At 50.3% G+C, this 11,758-nt stretch overlaps 3 non-coding genes across 3 annotated transcripts; all 3 read left to right on the top strand.

Annotated features, from left to right (window-relative positions):
* Positions 1 to 1,001: 1,001 nt before the first annotated feature.
* On the top strand, positions 1,002 to 1,074 carry trnaf-gaa (transfer RNA phenylalanine (anticodon GAA)). Its single transcript has one exon. It is a non-coding gene; the product is annotated as a tRNA-Phe (tRNA).
* Positions 1,075 to 6,049: 4,975 nt separating this feature from the next.
* Positions 6,050 to 6,122, top strand: trnaf-gaa (transfer RNA phenylalanine (anticodon GAA)). The gene has a single exon. It is a non-coding gene; the product is annotated as a tRNA-Phe (tRNA).
* Positions 6,123 to 11,097: 4,975 nt separating this feature from the next.
* trnaf-gaa (transfer RNA phenylalanine (anticodon GAA)) lies at positions 11,098 to 11,170 on the top strand. The gene has a single exon. It is a non-coding gene; the product is annotated as a tRNA-Phe (tRNA).
* Positions 11,171 to 11,758: the final 588 nt, after the last annotated feature.

Raw genomic sequence — 11,758 nt, forward strand, 5'->3', positions numbered from 1 at the left:
ATTGGCTCCGTAACGAGCATTCCAAAACAGTCAAATAATCAAATGGACAAACCCTCAATCCTGCACCAATTCAAATTCTCCTACTGTTCATTGACCAACATCTGCGAACGCACAAAACAGTCTTTGAGTCAGCAACGCGTACATGGTGGCCTTTGCACTCTCTCTATCAAACACTCCCTCGCTCATAAGCTTGCTGACGGCCAGCTGTTCCAGCTTGCAAAAACTGGTGATCCCTGATCGCAATGGAAAGGTTGCAGGAGAGATGCTGACATGCGCATGGCCGCCTGACTTTAGGTTGATTTGAGCGTTCCAGAGGTGCGCCTCAGGAAATCGCTTTGGACTGTCCTTGTTTTCGACACAAGCGGTCACTTCAGAAATGATCGTGCAGAATGACGATGGAAAAGTATTCACAAACAGACTCGGTCGGGTAAACAGTCAGTGACTTGCATGCCGCTTTGGAGATGGTTGCAGAGAACTTGGGAATCCTCAAGCCTGCAGAGTAATAACTGAAGGTTTTAACAGTGGACGGACTGAAGCCGGAGCAGAGGCGATTTGTTCAAATTGTTCCGGTGCATCGGGTTGCTTGCAAAGCAGCTTAGACTGATACTGACCATTTGCAGACGGATGGCATCACGTGCAGCATTTCGAGAGGTAGAGGAGAGATGGGGTGAAGCTGGCGAGACATGTTGACGGTGAACGGAGCACGACGTGGAACTTGTCGAGGACTGGAGGGACCAGTTCCTCGTTGTGCATTTGACGAGCGAGTTGACCAGAGCCAAGCAGTCAATTTCAGAAATGATTGTGCAGAATGAACGACAGTGTAGATATAGACGGTATAAAGAGGCAGCGGCCGAAGCGAACTGTCCGCCGAGAAAACAGGGTGGGAAATTTTGCCGGAAGAAGTTGATGTTGTGAGGAGATTTGGAACAAATACGCTGGGCAAATCCCAAGTGAATGTGGCCGCGAGCAAAGTGCCTGAGCGCGCTGAGCTGGCAGCAGCTGCCGAAATAGCTCAGTTGGGAGAGCGTTAGACTGAAGATCTAAAGGTCCCTGGTTCAATCCCTGGTTTCGGCAAGTGCAGGACTGCTTGCGCGCTCCCTCCTTTGTTTAGCTGTGATGGAGGCGAGTGAATAAATGTGAAGCTCTGCACCTTTCCTTGCTGGCGAAAGGGTGGTTTGGATTGCTTCTCACCCTCCTTCTGCATGGTGCTCCTGCAGCGATGCTGTGCCTTTTGCTTCCAGTCTCATGGCACATTTCTTCTCATTGGCTCCGTAACGAGCATTCCAAAACAGTCAAATAATCAAATGGACAAACCCTCAATCCTGCACCAATTCAAATTCTCCTACTGTTCATTGACCGACATCTGCGAACGCACAAAACAGTCTTTGAGTCAGCAACGCGTACATGGTGGCCTTTGCACTCTCTCTATCAAACACTCCCTCGCTCATAAGCTTGCTGACGGCCAGCTGTTCCAGCTTGCAAAAACTGGTGATCCCTGATCGCAATGGAAAGGTTGCAGGAGAGATGCTGACATGCGCATGGCCGCCTGACTTTAGGTTGATTTGAGCGTTCCAGAGGTGCGCCTCAGGAAATCGCTTTGGACTGTCCTTGTTTTCGACACAAGCGGTCACTTCAGAAATGATCGTGCAGAATGACGATGGAAAAGTATTCACAAACAGACTCGGTCGGGTAAACAGTCAGTGACTTGCATGCCGCTTTGGAGATGGTTGCAGAGAACTTGGGAATCCTCAAGCCTGCAGAGTAATAACTGAAGGTTTTAACAGTGGACGGACTGAAGCCGGAGCAGAGGCGATTTGTTCAAATTGTTCCGGTGCATCGGGTTGCTTGCAAAGCAGCTTAGACTGATACTGACCATTTGCAGACGGATGGCATCACGTGCAGCATTTCGAGAGGTAGAGGAGAGATGGGGTGAAGCTGGCGAGACATGTTGACGGTGAACGGAGCACGACGTGGAACTTGTCGAGGACTGGAGGGACCAGTTCCTCGTTGTGCATTTGACGAGCGAGTTGACCAGAGCCAAGCAGTCAATTTCAGAAATGATTGTGCAGAATGAACGACAGTGTAGATATAGACGGTATAAAGAGGCAGCGGCCGAAGCGAACTGTCCGCCGAGAAAACAGGGTGGGAAATTTTGCCGGAAGAAGTTGATGTTGTGAGGAGATTTGGAACAAATACGCTGGGCAAATCCCAAGTGAATGTGGCCGCGAGAAAAGTGCCTGAGCGCGCTGAGCTGGCAGCAGCTGCTGAAATAGCTCAGTTGGGAGAGCGTTAGACTGAAGATCTAAAGGTCCCTGGTTCAATCCCCGGTTTCGGCAAGTGCAGGACTGCTTGCGCGCTCCCTCCTTTGTTTAGCTGTGATGGAGGCGAGTGAATAAATATGAAGCTCTGCACCTTTCCTTGCTGGCGAAAGGGTGGTTTGGATTGCTTCTCACCCTCCTTCTGCATGGTGCTCCTGCAGCGATGCTGTGCCTTTTGCTTCCAGTCTCATGGCACATTTCTTCTCATTGGCTCCGTAACGAGCATTCCAAAACAGTCAAATAATCAAATGGACAAACCCTCAATCCTGCACCAATTCAAATTCTCCTACTGTTCATTGACCAACATCTGCGAACGCACAAAACAGTCTTTGAGTCAGCAACGCGTACATGGTGGCCTTTGCACTCTCTCTATCAAACACTTCCTCGCTCATAAGCTTGCTGACGGCCAGCTGTTCCAGCTTGCAAAAACTGGTGATCCCTGATCGCAATGGAAAGGTTGCAGGAGAGATGCTGACATGCGCATGGCCGCCTGACTTTAGGTTGATTTGAGCGTTCCAGAGGTGCGCCTCAGGAAATCGCTTTGGACTGTCCTTGTTTTCGACACAAGCGGTCACTTCAGAAATGATCGTGCAGAATGACGATGGAAAAGTATTCACAAACAGACTCGGTCGGGTAAACAGTCAGTGACTTGCATGCCGCTTTGGAGATGGTTGCAGAGAACTTGGGAATCCTCAAGCCTGCAGAGTAATAACTGAAGGTTTTAACAGTGGACGGACTGAAGCCGGAGCAGAGGCGATTTGTTCAAATTGTTCCGGTGCATCGGGTTGCTTGCAAAGCAGCTTAGACTGATACTGACCATTTGCAGACGGATGGCATCACGTGCAGCATTTCGAGAGGTAGAGGGGAGATGGGGTGAAGCTGGCGAGACATGTTGACGGTGAACGGAGCACGACGTGGAACTTGTCGAGGACTGGAGGGACCAGTTCCTCGTTGTGCATTTGACGAGCGAGTTGACCAGAGCCAAGCAGTCAATTTTAGAAATGATTGTGCAGAATGAACGACAGTGTAGATATAGACGGTATAAAGAGGCAGCGGCCGAAGCGAACTGTCCGCCGAGAAAACAGGGTGGGAAATTTTGCCGGAAGAAGTTGATGTTGTGAGGAGATTTGGAACAAATACGCTGGGCAAATCCCAAGTGAATGTGGCCGCGAGCAAAGTGCCTGAGCGCGCTGAGCTGGCAGCAGCTGCCGAAATAGCTCAGTTGGGAGAGCGTTAGACTGAAGATCTAAAGGTCCCTGGTTCAATCCCCGGTTTCGGCAAGTGCAGGACTGCTTGCGCGCTCCCTCCTTTGTTTAGCTGTGATGGAGGCGAGTGAATAAATGTGAAGCTCTGCACCTTTCCTTGCTGGCGAAAGGGTGGTTTGGATTGCTTCTCACCCTCCTTCTGCATGGTGCTCCTGCAGCGATGCTGTGCCTTTTGCTTCCAGTCTCATGGCACATTTCTTCTCATTGGCTCCGTAACGAGCATTCCAAAACAGTCAAATAATCAAATGGACAAACCCTCAATCCTGCACCAATTCAAATTCTCCTACTGTTCATTGACCGACATCTGCGAACGCACAAAACAGTCTTTGAGTCAGCAACGCGTACATGGTGGCCTTTGCACTCTCTCTATCAAACACTCCCTCGCTCATAAGCTTGCTGACGGCCAGCTGTTCCAGCTTGCAAAAACTGGTGATCCCTGATCGCAATGGAAAGGTTGCAGGAGAGATGCTGACATGCGCATGGCCGCCTGACTTTAGGTTGATTTGAGCGTTCCAGAGGTGCGCCTCAGGAAATCGCTTTGGACTGTCCTTGTTTTCGACACAAGCGGTCACTTCAGAAATGATCGTGCAGAATGACGATGGAAAAGTATTCACAAACAGACTCGGTCGGGTAAACAGTCAGTGACTTGCATGCCGCTTTGGAGATGGTTGCAGAGAACTTGGGAATCCTCAAGCCTGCAGAGTAATAACTGAAGGTTTTAACAGTGGACGGACTGAAGCCGGAGCAGAGGCGATTTGTTCAAATTGTTCCGGTGCATCGGGTTGCTTGCAAAGCAGCTTAGACTGATACTGACCATTTGCAGACGGATGGCATCACGTGCAGCATTTCGAGAGGTAGAGGAGAGATGGGGTGAAGCTGGCGAGACATGTTGACGGTGAACGGAGCACGACGTGGAACTTGTCGAGGACTGGAGGGACCAGTTCCTCGTTGTGCATTTGACGAGCGAGTTGACCAGAGCCAAGCAGTCAATTTCAGAAATGATTGTGCAGAATGAACGACAGTGTAGATATAGACGGTATAAAGAGGCAGCGGCCGAAGCGAACTGTCCGCCGAGAAAACAGGGTGGGAAATTTTGCCGGAAGAAGTTGATGTTGTGAGGAGATTTGGAACAAATACGCTGGGCAAATCCCAAGTGAATGTGGCCGCGAGCAAAGTGCCTGAGCGCGCTGAGCTGGCAGCAGCTGCTGAAATAGCTCAGTTGGGAGAGCGTTAGACTGAAGATCTAAAGGTCCCTGGTTCAATCCCCGGTTTCGGCAAGTGCAGGACTGCTTGCGCGCTCCCTCCTTTGTTTAGCTGTGATGGAGGCGAGTGAATAAATGTGAAGCTCTGCACCTTTCCTTGCTGGCGAAAGGGTGGTTTGGATTGCTTCTCACCCTCCTTCTGCATGGTGCTCCTGCAGCGATGCTGTGCCTTTTGCTTCCAGTCTCATGGCACATTTCTTCTCATTGGCTCCGTAACGAGCATTCCAAAACAGTCAAATAATCAAATGGACAAACCCTCAATCCTGCACCAATTCAAATTCTCCTACTGTTCATTGACCAACATCTGCGAACGCACAAAACAGTCTTTGAGTCAGCAACGCGTACATGGTGGCCTTTGCACTCTCTCTATCAAACACTTCCTCGCTCATAAGCTTGCTGACGGCCAGCTGTTCCAGCTTGCAAAAACTGGTGATCCCTGATCGCAATGGAAAGGTTGCAGGAGAGATGCTGACATGCGCATGGCCGCCTGACTTTAGGTTGATTTGAGCGTTCCAGAGGTGCGCCTCAGGAAATCGCTTTGGACTGTCCTTGTTTTCGACACAAGCGGTCACTTCAGAAATGATCGTGCAGAATGACGATGGAAAAGTATTCACAAACAGACTCGGTCGGGTAAACAGTCAGTGACTTGCATGCCGCTTTGGAGATGGTTGCAGAGAACTTGGGAATCCTCAAGCCTGCAGAGTAATAACTGAAGGTTTTAACAGTGGACGGACTGAAGCCGGAGCAGAGGCGATTTGTTCAAATTGTTCCGGTGCATCGGGTTGCTTGCAAAGCAGCTTAGACTGATACTGACCATTTGCAGACGGATGGCATCACGTGCAGCATTTCGAGAGGTAGAGGGGAGATGGGGTGAAGCTGGCGAGACATGTTGACGGTGAACGGAGCACGACGTGGAACTTGTCGAGGACTGGAGGGACCAGTTCCTCGTTGTGCATTTGACGAGCGAGTTGACCAGAGCCAAGCAGTCAATTTCAGAAATGATTGTGCAGAATGAACGACAGTGTAGATATAGACGGTATAAAGAGGCAGCGGCCGAAGCGAACTGTCCGCCGAGAAAACAGGGTGGGAAATTTTGCCGGAAGAAGTTGATGTTGTGAGGAGATTTGGAACAAATACGCTGGGCAAATCCCAAGTGAATGTGGCCGCGAGCAAAGTGCCTGAGCGCGCTGAGCTGGCAGCAGCTGCCGAAATAGCTCAGTTGGGAGAGCGTTAGACTGAAGATCTAAAGGTCCCGGGTTCAATCCCCGGTTTCGGCAAGTGCAGGACTGCTTGCGCGCTCCCTCCTTTGTTTAGCTGTGATGGAGGCGAGTGAATAAATGTGAAGCTCTGCACCTTTCCTTGCTGGCGAAAGGGTGGTTTGGATTGCTTCTCACCCTCCTTCTGCATGGTGCTCCTGCAGCGATGCTGTGCCTTTTGCTTCCAGTCTCATGGCACATTTCTTCTCATTGGCTCCGTAACGAGCATTCCAAAACAGTCAAATAATCAAATGGACAAACCCTCAATCCTGCACCAATTCAAATTCTCCTACTGTTCATTGACCGACATCTGCGAACGCACAAAACAGTCTTTGAGTCAGCAACGCGTACATGGTGGCCTTTGCACTCTCTCTATCAAACACTCCCTCGCTCATAAGCTTGCTGACGGCCAGCTGTTCCAGCTTGCAAAAACTGGTGATCCCTGATCGCAATGGAAAGGTTGCAGGAGAGATGCTGACATGCGCATGGCCGCCTGACTTTAGGTTGATTTGAGCGTTCCAGAGGTGCGCCTCAGGAAATCGCTTTGGACTGTCCTTGTTTTCGACACAAGCGGTCACTTCAGAAATGATCGTGCAGAATGACGATGGAAAAGTATTCACAAACAGACTCGGTCGGGTAAACAGTCAGTGACTTGCATGCCGCTTTGGAGATGGTTGCAGAGAACTTGGGAATCCTCAAGCCTGCAGAGTAATAACTGAAGGTTTTAACAGTGGACGGACTGAAGCCGGAGCAGAGGCGATTTGTTCAAATTGTTCCGGTGCATCGGGTTGCTTGCAAAGCAGCTTAGACTGATACTGACCATTTGCAGACGGATGGCATCACGTGCAGCATTTCGAGAGGTAGAGGAGAGATGGGGTGAAGCTGGCGAGACATGTTGACGGTGAACGGAGCACGACGTGGAACTTGTCGAGGACTGGAGGGACCAGTTCCTCGTTGTGCATTTGACGAGCGAGTTGACCAGAGCCAAGCAGTCAATTTCAGAAATGATTGTGCAGAATGAACGACAGTGTAGATATAGACGGTATAAAGAGGCAGCGGCCGAAGCGAACTGTCCGCCGAGAAAACAGGGTGGGAAATTTTGCCGGAAGAAGTTGATGTTGTGAGGAGATTTGGAACAAATACGCTGGGCAAATCCCAAGTGAATGTGGCCGCGAGCAAAGTGCCTGAGCGCGCTGAGCTGGCAGCAGCTGCTGAAATAGCTCAGTTGGGAGAGCGTTAGACTGAAGATCTAAAGGTCCCTGGTTCAATCCCCGGTTTCGGCAAGTGCAGGACTGCTTGCGCGCTCCCTCCTTTGTTTAGCTGTGATGGAGGCGAGTGAATAAATGTGAAGCTCTGCACCTTTCCTTGCTGGCGAAAGGGTGGTTTGGATTGCTTCTCACCCTCCTTCTGCATGGTGCTCCTGCAGCGATGCTGTGCCTTTTGCTTCCAGTCTCATGGCACATTTCTTCTCATTGGCTCCGTAACGAGCATTCCAAAACAGTCAAATAATCAAATGGACAAACCCTCAATCCTGCACCAATTCAAATTCTCCTACTGTTCATTGACCAACATCTGCGAACGCACAAAACAGTCTTTGAGTCAGCAACGCGTACATGGTGGCCTTTGCACTCTCTCTATCAAACACTTCCTCGCTCATAAGCTTGCTGACGGCCAGCTGTTCCAGCTTGCAAAAACTGGTGATCCCTGATCGCAATGGAAAGGTTGCAGGAGAGATGCTGACATGCGCATGGCCGCCTGACTTTAGGTTGATTTGAGCGTTCCAGAGGTGCGCCTCAGGAAATCGCTTTGGACTGTCCTTGTTTTCGACACAAGCGGTCACTTCAGAAATGATCGTGCAGAATGACGATGGAAAAGTATTCACAAACAGACTCGGTCGGGTAAACAGTCAGTGACTTGCATGCCGCTTTGGAGATGGTTGCAGAGAACTTGGGAATCCTCAAGCCTGCAGAGTAATAACTGAAGGTTTTAACAGTGGACGGACTGAAGCCGGAGCAGAGGCGATTTGTTCAAATTGTTCCGGTGCATCGGGTTGCTTGCAAAGCAGCTTAGACTGATACTGACCATTTGCAGACGGATGGCATCACGTGCAGCATTTCGAGAGGTAGAGGAGAGATGGGGTGAAGCTGGCGAGACATGTTGACGGTGAACGGAGCACGACGTGGAACTTGTCGAGGACTGGAGGGACCAGTTCCTCGTTGTGCATTTGACGAGCGAGTTGACCAGAGCCAAGCAGTCAATTTCAGAAATGATTGTGCAGAATGAACGACAGTGTAGACATAGACGGTATAAAGAGGCAGCGGCCGAAGCGAACTGTCCGCCGAGAAAACAGGGTGGGAAATTTTGCCGGAAGAAGTTGATGTTGTGAGGAGATTTGGAACAAATACGCTGGGCAAATCCCAAGTGAATGTGGCCGCGAGCAAAGTGCCTGAGCGCGCTGAGCTGGCAGCAGCTGCTGAAATAGCTCAGTTGGGAGAGCGTTAGACTGAAGATCTAAAGGTCCCTGGTTCAATCCCCGGTTTCGGCAAGTGCAGGACTGCTTGCGCGCTCCCTCCTTTGTTTAGCTGTGATGGAGGCGAGTGAATAAATGTGAAGCTCTGCACCTTTCCTTGCTGGCGAAAGGGTGGTTTGGATTGCTTCTCACCCTCCTTCTGCATGGTGCTCCTGCAGCGATGCTGTGCCTTTTGCTTCCAGTCTCATGGCACATTTCTTCTCATTGGCTCCGTAACGAGCATTCCAAAACAGTCAAATAATCAAATGGACAAACCCTCAATCCTGCACCAATTCAAATTCTCCTACTGTTCATTGACCAACATCTGCGAACGCACAAAACAGTCTTTGAGTCAGCAACGCGTACATGGTGGCCTTTGCACTCTCTCTATCAAACACTCCCTCGCTCATAAGCTTGCTGACGGCCAGCTGTTCCAGCTTGCAAAAACTGGTGATCCCTGATCGCAATGGAAAGGTTGCAGGAGAGATGCTGACATGCGCATGGCCGCCTGACTTTAGGTTGATTTGAGCGTTCCAGAGGTGCGCCTCAGGAAATCGCTTTGGACTGTCCTTGTTTTCGACACAAGCGGTCACTTCAGAAATGATCGTGCAGAATGACGATGGAAAAGTATTCACAAACAGACTCGGTCGGGTAAACAGTCAGTGACTTGCATGCCGCTTTGGAGATGGTTGCAGAGAACTTGGGAATCCTCAAGCCTGCAGAGTAATAACTGAAGGTTTTAACAGTGGACGGACTGAAGCCGGAGCAGAGGCGATTTGTTCAAATTGTTCCGGTGCATCGGGTTGCTTGCAAAGCAGCTTAGACTGATACTGACCATTTGCAGACGGATGGCATCACGTGCAGCATTTCGAGAGGTAGAGGAGAGATGGGGTGAAGCTGGCGAGACATGTTGACGGTGAACGGAGCACGACGTGGAACTTGTCGAGGACTGGAGGGACCAGTTCCTCGTTGTGCATTTGACGAGCGAGTTGACCAGAGCCAAGCAGTCAATTTCAGAAATGATTGTGCAGAATGAACGACAGTGTAGATATAGACGGTATAAAGAGGCAGCGGCCGAAGCGAACTGTCCGCCGAGAAAACAGGGTGGGAAATTTTGCCGGAAGAAGTTGATGTTGTGAGGAGATTTGGAACAAATACGCTGGGCAAATCCCAAGTGAATGTGGCCGCGAGCAAAGTGCCTGAGCGCGCTGAGCTGGCAGCAGCTGCTGAAATAGCTCAGTTGGGAGAGCGTTAGACTGAAGATCTAAAGGTCCCTGGTTCAATCCCCGGTTTCGGCAAGTGCAGGACTGCTTGCGCGCTCCCTCCTTTGTTTAGCTGTGATGGAGGCGAGTGAATAAATGTGAAGCTCTGCACCTTTCCTTGCTGGCGAAAGGGTGGTTTGGATTGCTTCTCACCCTCCTTCTGCATGGTGCTCCTGCAGCGATGCTGTGCCTTTTGCTTCCAGTCTCATGGCACATTTCTTCTCATTGGCTCCGTAACGAGCATTCCAAAACAGTCAAATAATCAAATGGACAAACCCTCAATCCTGCACCAATTCAAATTCTCCTACTGTTCATTGACCAACATCTGCGAACGCACAAAACAGTCTTTGAGTCAGCAACGCGTACATGGTGGCCTTTGCACTCTCTCTATCAAACACTTCCTCGCTCATAAGCTTGCTGACGGCCAGCTGTTCCAGCTTGCAAAAACTGGTGATCCCTGATCGCAATGGAAAGGTTGCAGGAGAGATGCTGACATGCGCATGGCCGCCTGACTTTAGGTTGATTTGAGCGTTCCAGAGGTGCGCCTCAGGAAATCGCTTTGGACTGTCCTTGTTTTCGACACAAGCGGTCACTTCAGAAATGATCGTGCAGAATGACGATGGAAAAGTATTCACAAACAGACTCGGTCGGGTAAACAGTCAGTGACTTGCATGCCGCTTTGGAGATGGTTGCAGAGAACTTGGGAATCCTCAAGCCTGCAGAGTAATAACTGAAGGTTTTAACAGTGGACGGACTGAAGCCGGAGCAGAGGCGATTTGTTCAAATTGTTCCGGTGCATCGGGTTGCTTGCAAAGCAGCTTAGACTGATACTGACCATTTGCAGACGGATGGCATCACGTGCAGCATTTCGAGAGGTAGAGGGGAGATGGGGTGAAGCTGGCGAGACATGTTGACGGTGAACGGAGCACGACGTGGAACTTGTCGAGGACTGGAGGGACCAGTTCCTCGTTGTGCATTTGACGAGCGAGTTGACCAGAGCCAAGCAGTCAATTTCAGAAATGATTGTGCAGAATGAACGACAGTGTAGATATAGACGGTATAAAGAGGCAGCGGCCGAAGCGAACTGTCCGCCGAGAAAACAGGGTGGGAAATTTTGCCGGAAGAAGTTGATGTTGTGAGGAGATTTGGAACAAATACGCTGGGCAAATCCCAAGTGAATGTGGCCGCGAGCAAAGTGCCTGAGCGCGCTGAGCTGGCAGCAGCTGCCGAAATAGCTCAGTTGGGAGAGCGTTAGACTGAAGATCTAAAGGTCCCGGGTTCAATCCCCGGTTTCGGCAAGTGCAGGACTGCTTGCGCGCTCCCTCCTTTGTTTAGCTGTGATGGAGGCGAGTGAATAAATGTGAAGCTCTGCACCTTTCCTTGCTGGCGAAAGGGTGGTTTGGATTGCTTCTCACCCTCCTTCTGCATGGTGCTCCTGCAGCGATGCTGTGCCTTTTGCTTCCAGTCTCATGGCACATTTCTTCTCATTGGCTCCGTAACGAGCATTCCAAAACAGTCAAATAATCAAATGGACAAACCCTCAATCCTGCACCAATTCAAATTCTCCTACTGTTCATTGACCGACATCTGCGAACGCACAAAACAGTCTTTGAGTCAGCAACGCGTACATGGTGGCCTTTGCACTCTCTCTATCAAACACTCCCTCGCTCATAAGCTTGCTGACGGCCAGCTGTTCCAGCTTGCAAAAACTGGTGATCCCTGATCGCAATGGAAAGGTTGCAGGAGAGATGCTGACATGCGCATGGCCGCCTGACTTTAGGTTGATTTGAGCGTTCCAGAGGTGCGCCTCAGGAAATCGCTTTGGACTGTCCTTGTTTTCGACACAAGCGGTCACTTCAGAAATGATCGTGCAGAATGACGATGGA

The sequence above is a fragment of the Chiloscyllium plagiosum genome, unplaced genomic scaffold (genome assembly GCF_037043375.1).
Source record: "Chiloscyllium plagiosum isolate Xiang-an unplaced genomic scaffold, Cpla_swu_hap1 HiC_scaffold_14, whole genome shotgun sequence".
Lineage (NCBI taxonomy): Eukaryota > Metazoa > Chordata > Chondrichthyes > Orectolobiformes > Hemiscylliidae > Chiloscyllium > Chiloscyllium plagiosum.